Consider the following 15,218-nt stretch of genomic DNA (forward strand, 5'->3'; position numbering starts at 1 on the left):
TAATATAGAGTCCATGGTTCAATACACTGAACAGACCTCTCCTTTTTATTTTCTTCTTTTTTCCCCTTTCTGCTTCTTTATCCCTTCCTCCCCTTGTCACATCTTGAACAATAGTGGGGGGGGGGGGGGGCAGTTGCCCCATGCCTGTCCTCATTTTGTGGCGCTACCCCCCTCAGTCCTGAGACATAAGAATAAGAATTTTCACACATTATTTATTCGGCATTTCAAAATACATAAATTACAGTACAATACAAATTACATAAACAATAGGACATACATGACATAGTACAAAGGACCTGGAATAGAGATGAAGGGGCTGCCTGGGTTTGGAAAAGGTTAACTAAATTAACATGAACCAAAGGTCTTCCTTCCCACACCCCTTTACCTCCATCCAGGCCAGTATAAGAATATAAAAAGAAACATATGAATTATAAGTATACAACTGAAGCTGGCAATAGATTCAAAGGGGAAGTTCACCCTGACAAAAAGTTTATTGTAAAAATAGCAGTTAAAATAATAAAAAAAAAATATTTCCAAAGGTTTGAGAAAAACCCATCAAAGAATAAAGAAAGTTATTAGAATTTAAATTATTTGATTTGTGACGTCATATGCGAGCAGCTTTCCTACATATCGTATGGATAAAACATCAATGAAATGTCATTTTCTCAGAAAGTTAAAAAATATTTGTCACTGTCCCTTCAGTATATCAATAGACAAATCATTTCACACACTGCCGTTTCTAAAAAGTAAACGAAAATAAATCATCACTAACCATTACAAAATCGAAAGTTATGCATTCTATATTACATAACACATAGGACAGCTGCTCGTTTCTGACGTCACAATCCAAAACTTTAAATTCTAATAACTTTTTTTAACCCTTCGCGTGCTGATGTTGCAATTTTGCATATTCGTACAATTAAATTCAACAATTGTAATAATTAGTTTTCTCCCCTACCTTCAAATTAGATAAGCTAATAAAAGGTAATAGTTCTTGGATAAAATCTATATAATAATAATAAGTATCAATGGTGCAATATGGATATTTTAAATTAAAGAAAATAACGTGGAAACAATCATCATTATTATCTCCAAAACTAATTCAGTGTGCAAAGAATTAATCTTGAATGGATTTTCCACAAACTTTCACTAATATTTTGTAATATTTTCTGCTATTTTTGCAACAAAATATTATCCAGGGTGAACTTCCCCTTTTTACCGAATGGTATTATCGTCTCTCTGTATTCGTTTCAGTCGAGCGCCCTCTTCGGTAAATATTCTCTTGGCTCTTTTCATCATCATCATCCATGAAAGTGCAGTCGACCAGGTTGGTGTATCATCGTACTTGTTTTATACACGATTGATACTGATTTATTAATTAACGTCTGTAAAAAAAAACACCATCATACACACACCGGCAAACATCTAATATATATTATCTTCTTCTACGAAATGCAAACGTGAAATATCTAAAATAAACTCTTTTTGCGTTTCAATTTCTTGGTGTATATTTTTGAGGATTCTAACCGATCTACTCCAGTTTTAATTCAGTTGACAGTTTTGGAGAATTCATCATAATGATTACAAAATAATTTTGAGTAGGGTTTAGCATATATTTAATTGTAAAGAGGAACATTGTTCAAATCAAAGCGGTCGATTTGATTTTTGATTTGAAATATTATTATTTTCTCGATGGCATTCGCACGAAAAGGATTCTATTGTTTCAACACTAATACATTGCGTGCCAAAATATTCCTTCCCAATTGAATTGCATTAAAGTCGGCAAGTTAAGTTCATCATCAGCTAAAACAAAGATGGATATACATATAACGCGAAAAACAGATGCGCGACTGTATCTCTTAGTATACTGACCTGAATAAGTTACAGTTCAAGCTAAGTTTTAATTCATAAATAGGATATCACTTAACAAATAATGCAAGCGCGAAGCGCGATATATGCATATAATTATATATATTGACGTGAAAACGCTATATTTTAAAATATAATGTAAGGAATGGAAAGCGCCGATTCGCCACAGACTGGTAGGCTAAGAAGGATATTATTCCAGAGCACATTATAAACAATGACGAGATGAGTCAAATTTATTCAGGTGTGAACTACGCGCATTTAGGAAAAAAAATACGTAAAAAAAATGAAATTCTATTTTGTGATAGATTTCATCAACCTTATATTGTGATATCGTATTTCGCCCTTTGCCTTTGTTTTTCTTTTTTCCCCCTTTTTTGCTTCGTCATGGAACCTTTTTTGTTGTTGTGTGTGTGTGTGGGGGGGGGGGGGAATCTATACACAATTTGTGTCGATAACAACGACTCCGTAACAATTCTTGACAGTATACTACCAGGGGCGGTGCTATATACACTGTTAGAAAATTTATCCTTAAAATAAAAGAAGTTCCTGCAGCAGAGTCTCAAGAACACCTGTAATCTTACCAGTTTGCGTAATCTTACAGGAAATTGGTATTTGGTGTATGGAACCTTACAAATTTCCTTTAATAAAACACTCTTTCCCCCTTTTTAAACAGACCTGTTCTGTTAATTGCAGAAAAATTCCTGTTTTATGAATTTTCAGAATGATTCTGTTATTGCTTTTTGCAAAATCTTCTTTTTTTTCTGTAAAATCAGTTTTTTAACAGTGTAGGGAGGGACAGGGAGAACCATCCTCTTTGATATTTCGAGTATTTGACACAAAAAAGAGAAAAGAACGAAAACATGAAAAGGGAAGAAAAGGACAGACGAAAAAAGAGAGATCTGAGCCGCGTAATTCTTTAACACTTGCTATTCTATAATGCGAGAGAAAAGGACGCCTCATTTTGGTCGTATAGCCCCATTTCAAAATAGAGAGTTTTCGCTCAATGACGTACAGAGGATTCCAGAACACAGTAAATGTATTGAAAAATACCCGTCAAATGACAAAGAACAGCTGGAGGTCTTTGTCAAAAATTGGTGACCGGAACAGCGGTTTCGTCCTAAATATCGGAGCTGATGAAAAATTGCAAATATGTCGTTTGCCCAGAGTCGAGGACTAAACTGCTGTTTTGATTCACCAATTTTCGACAAAGACTTTTTAGTTGTTCTTTCTCATGAACGGCATTTGGCAATACATTTTCTATGTTCTTGAGTCATCCATACGTCACTGCAATGGGAAAACTTAATACCTCCCGTGTACTGCGTTTGTTTGTACTTGTCGTTAAGTCGATATTTCCGAAAACCTTTGTCTTTAATCGATGCGTGGGCATAACTTGAACCTTTAACAGACTTTATTGGGTCAATAACCCCTTGATAACGACACTATGCATGCTTTATTACTTAGCATACTTTTTTTCATACTTTCTTCGATTCGACTGGAAATCATTCTACTTTTCGGATATTACTTTTTTTCTGGAACACACTGTACATGCTCGTAGGCATATCAAGAAGAAAGGCGTTGTATAAACGAATACAATGACTATTATAAAATCACGCCATCAATTCTTTAATCCAGTCTACTGATCAGACTAACAAGCCTATGTATTTATTTCAATCAACCCTCAAAGTCCTCAATGGGATTTTAATACGTTATTTAGCAAACAACAGCAGTAGACTCATGCCTAGTGGATTTAAAGAGAAGATAACCTTCTGTTGAGAGATGGAAATAAATTTTATTATTTTCACTAAATTTTCCCAATTTTGAGGGGCCAGAACATGGCGAATAACTGTATAATGAGATGAAATTTATAGTCTTGTGTTAATAGAGACCATGACGAAGATAAAGCTAATGATGATGAAAACATGGATTATATCATTATGATTATCATTATTATGATTATAATTATAGTTATCATTATCATAATTATTGATTTTGTTATTATTATTATTAATGTTATTATTATTTCTAATAATATCATTATTATTATCATTATTATTATTAGTAGTAGTAGTAGTAGTACTAGTACTAGTAGTATAAGTAGTAGTTGTAGTTGTAGTAGAAGTAGTGAGTAGTAGTAGCAGCAGCAGTAGTAGTGGTAGTAGTAGTAGTAGTAGTAGTAGTAGTAGTAGTAGTAGTAGTAGTAGTAGTAGTAGTAGTAGTAGTAGTAGTAGAAGTAGTAGTAGTAGTAGTAGTAGTAGTAGTAGTAGTAGTAGTAGTAGTAGTAGTAGTATTGTCATTATTATTGTTATTATTATTACTATTATTAACGAAAGTGATAACAACCAAAATATTTATTTACGGGTATGCAGAAATCACGCACTCTTATAAATGCTATAGTATAATAATCAAGTTTGCGCATAGTTCAAACTACATGTAGGTGTTCATTTTATTTTTATTTTTTAAATTGTGTTTTCAAGATCATTTGATCCAGGGCATATTGCGCCCCCCCAAAAAAATCTTATTTCGAAGCAACTAAAATAAAAAAGGAAAATTTGTGCTCATAATTTGTTGAAAGTCGTTTGATGATAATACATTTGAATTGTTTTAAAACAATGGCTTGTTAGATTCATTTATTTTGTTAACCTGTCTTGTTTTCAAGAATATAAATTTTTGAATTTTTATCATACTTTTCATGTGTGATGTTCATAGAATTTCTAACTAATCATACACTATGTGCAATCTTTACTTTGAAGTACTTGTAGAGAAGATAATAAAATTATCTCAATTCAGCACCTTTTTATTTTAAATTGAGTCAACTTCTAGTAACCTATACACTCTTAAAAAGGTTGGGAAAAAAGGCCCAATTTTTAACCATTACTGGGCAACATACTGTCCACACAACTATTAGTTAAAATCTGTCCAAATTGGGTGATAAAAACTAATAATAGGGTAATAAATTTGCTCAATTGGATAAAAATTGCCCAGAATATATTTTACTAACATAAACTACCCAACACAGTTGACAGTATGTTGCTCAACATTTTGTTGAAATAAAACTGGAATGAATAGGCCTATGCATAAAATGGCAAGAAAATATTGTAATAAGGAATACCTGGACAGACTTAATGTTTTACGACGACTTCGGACTCCGTGAAAATGACTTAGGATCAACTACCAGACGATCCCTTTTACAACTGTTTTCATGATTTCGATAATTTGAACCACATCTTACAACAAAACCTACGATACAGTTACACCAGTGAAACCGGCCCCAGACTGAGAAAAGATATTACGTGCTTTCATAAGGGGCATAGCATTGGTCGGTTTGGAGTCGGTTTCATTGACGTAACTGATCACAACGCCTTTGTGCTCACCCATTTCCGCTTGCTATAGCCTGGCTGCAATAGTGTCCATTAGTAAACTTTATCTTTAAAACCCTTTCTGTAATTACACATTAAAATGTAGTTCTAAGGGATAAGCGGTGAGGGGTTTGAGACCTTAAGGAATCCGGCCAACAATAGAACTGAATGGCAAATTAGTCAATATTTATACATCTCTGATGGAGCGGATTTTATCGGAGCGAAGGAAGAATACAGCGCGGTTCAACTAATAGGCCTAATCGCCCGCAATTATTCAATCGACATTACTCCTGGTTTGGCCAAAATTGAAACTCTGTATAATTGAAGAGGGGAGTTTAGGGGAAGTGGGAGTATAATAGGGTGCATTCGGAGGAGCTGTCTTTGGAGTGTTCTGCTGCGAGTGGGTAACCTTGGAACGAACAAATTATCCGGTTCTTGTGTCGGATTTAAGGGTTAATTACTTCAAAAGAGAGGTCTTAGCCAAGCCTGAGTGGATAAGTGACGCTACATGATCGTTTTTGGAGAGATTCTAGATGGGCAATTAGGAGGAAACTGGTCTTTTGTTGCAGGGGACCTTCGTATTGAGTCCAAGGGGTCGTGACGTGTGACTAGTTCGTAACTGTAGACCCGTTTGAATGGATCCACCCTCGTTATTATTTCTGCGAGCAATCAGTCTCATTTGGAGTAAAATGAGCCTCTCATAAAAATAGATAGCTCTTAGGAAAACGATCGTTGTGAAGTGACAGTTATGGATTGACAAGAGCCTAAATTAAGACATTCGGAAACTTTCATTCATGGAATTTATTATCTGTGGATTATTTTGGAGGGTTTGGAGACATGTTTCTTCATGCTAAATACAATGAAATTACGTTGCTGGATCGTTCCTGATTACCTACCATCTAAGATAGGGAATTGGAGACAAGTCTCTGCGCGTTGAACAAAATAGTATAACCTTCCTCATCATCATCTAAAAGATCTGGACATTTCTTTGACTCCATCAAAGATTTTGGGGCAACATTATACACAGGGTGACGACCGACGCATCGATCCAGTCCCATGCACCACAAAACATTCATTTAGCACGACTCGAACTCAAGAAGGAGCATGATTTATAGCACATCTTTATCTCGGCTGTATCTCCGATGTTTAATTTAAGATGAATCATGGCTCCCCTGAAACAGAAAGTGCAATTTGGTTAACGTCTCTGTGAACTTTTCGAAAGAAATATAGGTGGCGAACCGTTTAGGAAGCAATGACTCAACGTTGTAGTCGAGCATTAAGATTGATCTCGTGAAAGGAAGAAAGGAAAGATACATCTGGACAGAAGAAACTACATTTTAATTGATTAAATGGTCTATTTGACAATCATTATTTGGCCCGGAATTCGCCAAAGTTTTATGAATCGTTCCTGAATCCCGCCATACAATTTTTTTCAGATGTCAATTCTCTTTTCTCAACCCCATCGACATGCGTCTTAAAACTCATGTCTCCTGGATTATCGTTGGCCTAGATGAATGAAATTCATTCTCTCGTGTCGTCAGAGAGTTTTCTACTGAGTGACGGGGGATCGCCCTGGAGGAACACAGAAGAAGAGGTCGGGAGCGCGGCCCGGGGTCAACACGACCAATTTTGGTAGTTCGACCACTGCACTGTGAGGTCTTGAAGTCGCGTTGCTAAGCAGACAACATCCAACTCCATCTCAGCCAAAAATTTGCGCGTCGTGCGTCGCCCGGAGAACGCAATTTTTGCGGTCGGGGAGGAGCGAGTGAAATAAAAGCCCGACGTGAAAACCATCACAATTTCTGACTTTTAGAGTGATTGCCCTTGTCATGTTTCGGGGTCAGGATCAATTATCATTTGGAATTAAAAAGAGGCTACGCGTGACAGGCTCACCCACCACAGTCCCAATCGGGCGAATTCTCGTTTCATTTTCTTCACGCGTCCGCTGTCGAGATCATGTCCTGTGCCAATCTCCGCCGCTGATTGACAGGGTTGTCCCGTCGAGCTGACGCCGATAGCCTACGGGGAGAGTAGCCGCATCCCTCGGTGCCACAAATCCGCTAATCGTTGAGGAACCCCATGGTGACATAAACTAACAGGTAATTCTACTATCATAACCTAAAAAATGGACCTCTGCAATCCGTGCAACAATAGAGAGTAAAAAGCCCATCTTTCGCTCCCGTAAAATGCCAGCGATTGTAGTAAGTAATTGCTCGGGTCACGAGGTCGTGGACACACTACATGCACTAAACTAGCCAACAACTCAGGTGATCAACCACGAGCGGTTGTCAAGAAGAGACACACCAACATCATTCAGACATCGGCAGATAGTAATTTCGTTCATCAAACTTTTAAATGTATAAGTCCGTGGATTATCAGTAAGTCGAAATATATGCAGGAGCATTGAACCTGGAAAAAAGCAGGAATGGTTGACGAAAGTCCTACGAAATTTCTTGACGTTTTTAACCTCACCTCGTTCTACGTATATATTGAGATGGAGAATGATCTTTGAAATCCTGGATGCTTGTGGAGCACGAAGATCAGTTTTTATCCGAACATAATTCGCCGAATTGTCCTCATCCCAAGGAAACGAAAACAAAGCAGTCATAAAATTAGACCTATAGGCCTACTGGAATAATATCGTCAGCTTATATCTCAAATTGAAAAACAAATCTATGGGGCCATATGGAAGCTAGTGGACGTTTACATCACTCGGCATCTTGATATTCTAATCACTTTTGAGAATAAGTTTGATCCCGGAGTTTGATGTGACTGGGTCGACGGACGATGATCCAATACTAGTGACAATCTTTGAATCTTCATAATTATTACGTGGTAAGTAACCTATTCTTTTCTCTTCTGTTTGTTTCTTTTTTAAAATGCGTTTTACCTGTGGGTTGTCATTACAGTCACACCAAACGAAACCGCTTCCAGACCGATAAAAGCTATCAAGTTGTTTTAAATAACATACCATCGGTTTCAGATCTGTTTGTGTGGCTGCCGCATTGTGCATGGCGTGGTCATTGACTTTTGGAAAGAGTCATTTGTATTGATGCAAGACATGCGAGACGATTTTTGGATATAGTGGTTTGAATTAGTCAATAAACTTCAATATGACATAAAAAAATGAAGTAAATAATTTCAATTTCAATATAAAGTTTTAAAGCAAATGCATTGCTATCTCAGAAAAATGTGCACGAAACTCCCATGACGAAAAAATTAATACGTTTTTTAATACGTTATTGATAAAATGGAATGATTTTGATTTCATTGTGTTTGAGATAGGCCCTCGCATTTTGCTTTGCAAGTTTGACATAATTTACTATTTTGCTTTGCCCTCGAAACATCTTGGGTCGGTTTCACAAAAGTCATACATCATTACATGATTTACATCACAGTATCTTGCCATCTAATTCGTAGTAGGGTCCATGTCTAATTGTAGCTTCTGTGGTAACGATGTTCAACAACCAATCAGATTCAAGGGTTTCATATCAATTACCATTGAGTGGAAAATATAACATGATAGTAATTTTATGCAACTTGCCCCTGGTATATATTGAATTCTTTTATTTTTTTTTATAGTATGGTCCATGTCTAATTGTAGCTTCTTTGCACTGGTAACGATGCTCAACAGCCAATCAAAATCAAGGGTTTCATATTATATCATATATACCATTTAGTGGAAACTATACCATGATAGTAATTTTATGCAACTGACCCCTGATTGAATTCTGTTATTCCTTTCCATAAAAAAAAAGCATTCAAATAATTATGGATATTCATGATATAAAGAGATGTGGTGAATAAAGCGATGGAAATTAAACAGATACACAGGCACCCCCCTCTCTCAGGGGGAATATAATGTGGCGCATGAATTGAATTCTTTTGGGAACAAAATGGAAACGAAATCAATATGATAACAAACAAACTAAGATTCTTCTCGAAAAATTCAGAAAGATTATTTTCATCATGCTCCATCGAAATAATGATATACCCCCCAATGAAATGCCCCCAGAATTTGACGTCATCAATTCAATATTTTATGATTATATGATGGAGCTAGAACTTGCGTATGTGGCATACTATGAATAAACATCATAGTATGGAGGGGGGGGGGGGTCCGGGGGTGGAGGAAAGAATGCAGAGTTCCTCTGCATGAAGATTTGTTATGAAAACAAATGCACGATTTCTTTAACAACTTTGCTGTCAGCCAATCAGATTGAATGATTTAGTAGCTTTAAACTTTTATGCAAATTTGTTTTTTTTAAACGAGTCCCAGTTCGTACTAACGATTGCCATTTGGTAACCGTCCTTAAATTTAGAAAATTTTGCGATTTCCAGTTCGTCTTGAGGAACACGTATTTGACGATAAAGGCAAACCAGGTGATTTAAGAGAATAAAAGGGAAATGCACGGAATTAATAGTACATGGCAAATTGCGGGGGGGGGGGGGGGCTGCTCCCGCATGGATTCACAAATTTAAATCTTTAGAAATTCATTGTTCTCTTATGTTTTCATGGATTTGCGTAAAATCTTTACCAATGTTTTTCTATTTTGTCTGCTTGTAGTAAAACAAATTTATTGCCATGGTAAAATTCCCCTTTATTAAAATCAAAACCTTGTAGCTATTATCAGGTTTCAAGTATACTTCTTTTCAACTCAGCTCAACAATAAACCCAACGCAAAAATAAATAAAAAAGATGACAAAACAATGCAGATCTAATACTTACATTCGATATACAAGAAAGAAAAATGGTAATGTTTTGTGAGCGGAAAGAAGTTTGAAAAATGTACATGTATTTTTCATATATCTCTTTGTAAAAGTATAGGCCTAGCTGAAGACATTCTCTTTCAATTTGCCGCATTTTCAAGAACAAATTAAAAATTCAGAATAATTAGTGCTATATCGGGATCCGCTGGCGAAAAAATGATTGCAAACGCTTGAAGCTTTCCAAAGTACACTAACCTTTAATTCCGTCTTCCATATTTTTTTTCAATTTTTGTTTTGTTTTGAAGGTACACTAATTAGAAATGCCATTGACTGAATAATATCATACATCAGAAGGTGAATGCCATATACTTGTCTTTTCTTCTGTCTCACCGAGACTGGCCTTGGGTATAGTTCAATGTCGGCGAAACGCAAATTGTTTACAGAAAACTTCCGTCCTGTTAATCAATTGGAATAATATTGTGGCATGTTCGGAAGGGTTTTCCGATTACCAAATTTTGACAAATTTACTTCGGAATATAAATTGCCCCGATAAACAGAAATTGACAAAACAGTGCCATTAATGCTGAAATTTTCAAAATGTCAATGGACGCATAATGAATGTCGTTAAGATGATAATGGTATTGATGCATATAATCGTGGATATTTTGGGAATCTATGTCATATTAATTTGCGTTTTCATGACAATCTCTTCATTTTCAAAGTTTCATTGCTATATTCCCCTATTTTTACGATGTTTTTTTTTCAGTTTAATTCCCCATGAAATAACCGTCGTAATTATTTAATGGAATGAAACTACAAAAGTAGAGTATCAGGAACAGTCACCCTTGTTCGGGTAAATTAATGATGCATGATATCATGAAGACTTCTATTTTGCATTTTGTCAGACCCAATATATAAGAGTGAAAAGAAATAACAAATATGCAGACGATTACTTAATAATTAATAAACTGTAAACTAATTTTTTCAGACATTTATTTCTTTGTATCCCGAATGCTTTAGTAGGTTATGTTTGTTTTCTGACGAAGTTTCGATCCTCGGACTCTGATTGGATGATCGCGAACAAAGTTCGCGCATGCGTAAAAAGGAAGCATAATCGAAAGAGAACATAACAGAAATACAAGAAATGTGGAAAGAGAATGAGAGGGCGGGGGGGGGGGGGGTGTGAAACGATTTAGGAAAATATGGAACCACAGCCAGCAATATTTTCTGGTTACATGTTTTGAATAAATAAACAAATGGAGTACATTGTGATCGCAGTTGGAGACAGGATCATCGTGGAAGCAATATTCGACTTCTGGTTCTTGATCGCAGGCGGAGAAATTTAAGAATGATTTTTTTTTGCGATCAGCGATTGTGATTTACCGGCTTTTGTTGATAGCATCTTGGATTTATTTATACGGTCTATACGATTCTCTATCGTTGGTACGTTTTTTTGTCGCTCCTTAAACTTTGTCACCCATCGGCATGATCGGGGTCTCATTATTTTGTTTATTCTTACAATTGTCAGTCTCTATCATGACATAATTTCAGGCAATTTACCAACTCATTCCGATGCTTTTCAATCTGAATTGATTTTGATGCAATGTTAATAGTATGATATATGATTGTGCTCCTTTCAATCGCCCTCTTAATGTTAACGTATTTCATTTTTTTAGCTTTTTATTCTATTTCGGTAAGAAAATGCTCCTAACGAAATGGCCAGTGTGGTAGTGTTTACATACGTTTTCTCCTGTTTACCATGTTTACAGAATGCCACGTAGAATGATTATGCTGGGATTGCAATAAATATCGTTTTCTACATGGAATTTTCTTTACATTTAATTTTGAAGAGATACGGATTTACTATTTCATTCCTGATTACATTTTTTCTTCTTCTTGCAGTCATCATTTCCGGTATAATCTCCAAAGAACTATTTAGACGACTATATTATACAACATGGAGGAATCAGGAGATAAGACATTTTGCACCTGCATGCTACATTGCAGTAATATGAACTTGTCAAGGAGAGTGCGACATAAGGCAGTATCTCACAGACATTATAATAATGCACCTTTATCAACATTCCATCGTGCGTTTATTACGATGTGCATCGTGTTAGGTAAGTACCTTTAATATTTTAAATGAATTTGAAACGAAATACTGATATCTATTTCAAGAAATATAAATGATGTTTTTGTTTAAATTCTATTCTCCCCAGTAATGAAAACCCGGGGTTTAAATTAAATTTTGGTTTTCATCTGTCCAAGTGGTTACACCTAATAATTTTCTTGATATTGATTGGCTAAGAAGCAGTGTTACTATGGTAACTGTCTGATAAAACAGACTTTGTCGGATACAAAAACCGACAGGTCTTTTCATAAATCAATTACGATGCCAAACTCCGCTGAATACAATCCATATACTTGCTCGTATCAAGAAGGGTCCATGCTGGTATGTTCGAATGATCTAATGCTGATTTTTTTTGCAAACAGTTTCTCTGTAAAGTATTTTATTTTTCGAAAAATGATCAAGTAATAAAAAGCAAAAAATATTAATATCAACATGTAATTCGATCTTTCCGATTTCATTGCAATTGTTATCATATATCATTATTATTATTGTTATTACTATTATGATTAGAATTGTCACCATCATCATAATCTTCATCATCATCTTTATCAACATACTAATCAAGATTATTAATCCAAAGATCATTACTAAATGATTAAAATTCGAACACGTATATTTTTCTAAAACTGTAAAAAAAGGGTTCTGATAATATACCTCTAAAGTGGAATGATGGAAAGGAGATTTTAAAAAGTATTTTTACGAAGGCGGGGGGGGGGGGGTTAACATGGCGGCTATGTTGACAGGATAGAATTTCTAGAAATTAAAACAAGATGGTGCATGTTTTGCCAGCATTTTTGAGCCGTTGTGACATTGACAATTAGAGTGTCATCTTCACCTGCTTGTTATGATCACAGAAACACATGGAACGCATAATGGAGAGAGAGAAGGGGAACGGAGAGAGAGAGAGAGAGAGAAAGGGGATTAGGGAGGGGGAGAGAAAGAATGGAGGACGGAGAGGGAGGGGGAGCGTTTGTGTGAGGGTGGGTGTGTGTGCGCCTATGTGTGTGAGGAAGGGGGGCAGAGAGGAAAGAGGAGGGAGAGAAAGAGAGGGAGGACGGAGAGGGATCGAGGGGGAGAGTGCGTGTGTTTGTGAGGGTGTGTGCGTGCAGGGTATGTGTGTGTGTGTGTGAGAGAGAGGGGGAGAGAGAGGAAACGAACAATTTACAGATAGGGTGGGGAACGATGAGATGAAATAGAGGGAACATGGGCGGCGATTCGACGGGCGGGGGGCCTCGAATTTCGAATTTGTACAGAATATTAAGGAAAAGGGTTGCCTCATCCCCCCTCCGAGGGATAAAAAAATCTCTCGAAATCGCCGCGCACGAGAAGGAGGGTGGGGTTCTGAAAGCTTTATTATATACGAGACTGGAAGGAATAAAACAGTTCCAACTATTGCATCATTCATAAATCATCCTTCGCACAATTATCCTTCGGTTTGCGGACTCGGTGTTTGTTATTTCTTAGTCATCCCAGTGTTTTATCATCTTTCTCTGTTTATTTACTAAACCTAACGCGTTTGTCACGGCTATCGTCTGCACCCATTCACCAGTAGAACGTTCACATTTACCGATATTTCTCTGGTTTGCATAGTCACTTGGTCAGCAACAGCAGCATCTGACATGCGCAAAAGATTGAGGGGCAAGACATGCCGAATGGGGCAATATTTGTACGTTGCGATCGAGCAAAGCGAGCGAGAAATAATGAACTTTTTATTACGACAATCTATTTTTTTGATAAATGTTAACATGGTATTAAAGAAAAGGGCAACATTTTAGCCTTTCCTCTCTTTTTTCTTGGTCGTGAAACACTTTTTTTTTGTGGGGGGGGGGGGGAAGTCCGGGCTTCTGTAAGCAAGTGGTCAATAAGCATTTGGTGTACTTCTCGTGTAGTGTAATCATAATCATGTAATGTATGAATTTTATTCTGTTTTCACAATTTGCAAACCAGTAAATGATGTCCGTGAGAACGCAGCACTAAACGCCGTCCGCTTCGAGCGCCATCTTAAATCACCGCATACCCGTGACCTCATCGCGGAACGTAGAGGTCAACCTCGTTCGCATAAACTTTCATCGAGGCACCGCTCTTTTCTCTTTATTTTAGCCGTTTGTTTGTTGGATAAATTCGGCGATGTTTGTGTATATGATGGGAATTATCCTCACATTACATTGATTAATGACTTTTGATATCCAAACCAGACGATTCTACTTTTTTTGCGAGAATCTCTTGCCTGGCATTTTCGAAGAGAAGGCAGGATGTTTTTGTAGGTAGTTTCTGTACCGGGTTTCTATGGGCAGAGCAATTTTCGTGTCATTCAAAACAAATAACAAGATAAAGCTTTTGTGGTAGCCCAATTTAATGTCGCCTTAATTGTAAGGTCAAAAGAAAGGCGTAAACTGGTGTAGCACAGATAGAAAGGGAGAGAGTGTTGCAAAAAGGGAAAGAGATTAAAACAAGATTGAGAGAAAATGAGAATGGGAGAGAGAGAGAGAGAGAGAAACATTCAGTGTGTGTGTGTGTGTGAGAGAGAGATAGAACGAGCGTGAGATTATGTAAAAGTATGACTAACGAAAGGGGAAACCGAACTTTGAGCCAATAGGAGAAAGAAGAAAGGGAGAGAAGAGCTTGCATGATGTGTGTGTGCGTTTTGTTAGGGATGTGGTGAGTGTGTCTGTGTACTAATGTGTGGGTTACAGTGATGTAGTATATATGACCCATGGATTGAGGGTGTGTGTGCGTTTTAGGAGAGAGAGGGGGGGGGGGAGGGGGTGGTGGTTTCAGATTGCATGCGATAAAAAAGACTTTGCGATTAGAGACATGTACCCAGAAAGACAGAAATACACAATGATGGGAGCGTTTAAGAAGAAGCATGTGTGTGCGTTTGTGTGTGTGAAAGTGAGTGTGTGCGTGTGTGTGTGAGAGAGAGAGACAGAGAGAGAGGGGGGGGGCAGGAGGAATCAAGAGATGAAAGAGTGGATAAGTTCTATTTTGTGGACAGACATCTAAACCCCAGGAGAAGGTGATGAAAACGGATGCAATTCGGAGGGGATGGGATGTTTAACAAACAAGTGCGTGTGAGTATCCACATCTTGAACCCATATGCACGCGTTCCATAAACACCCTTAAAGCAACGAAGTGAGTGATCAGAAGAATAT

This window comes from Lytechinus pictus, chromosome 9, assembly GCF_037042905.1.
Source record: "Lytechinus pictus isolate F3 Inbred chromosome 9, Lp3.0, whole genome shotgun sequence".
Classification (NCBI taxonomy): Eukaryota; Metazoa; Echinodermata; class Echinoidea; order Temnopleuroida; family Toxopneustidae; genus Lytechinus; species Lytechinus pictus.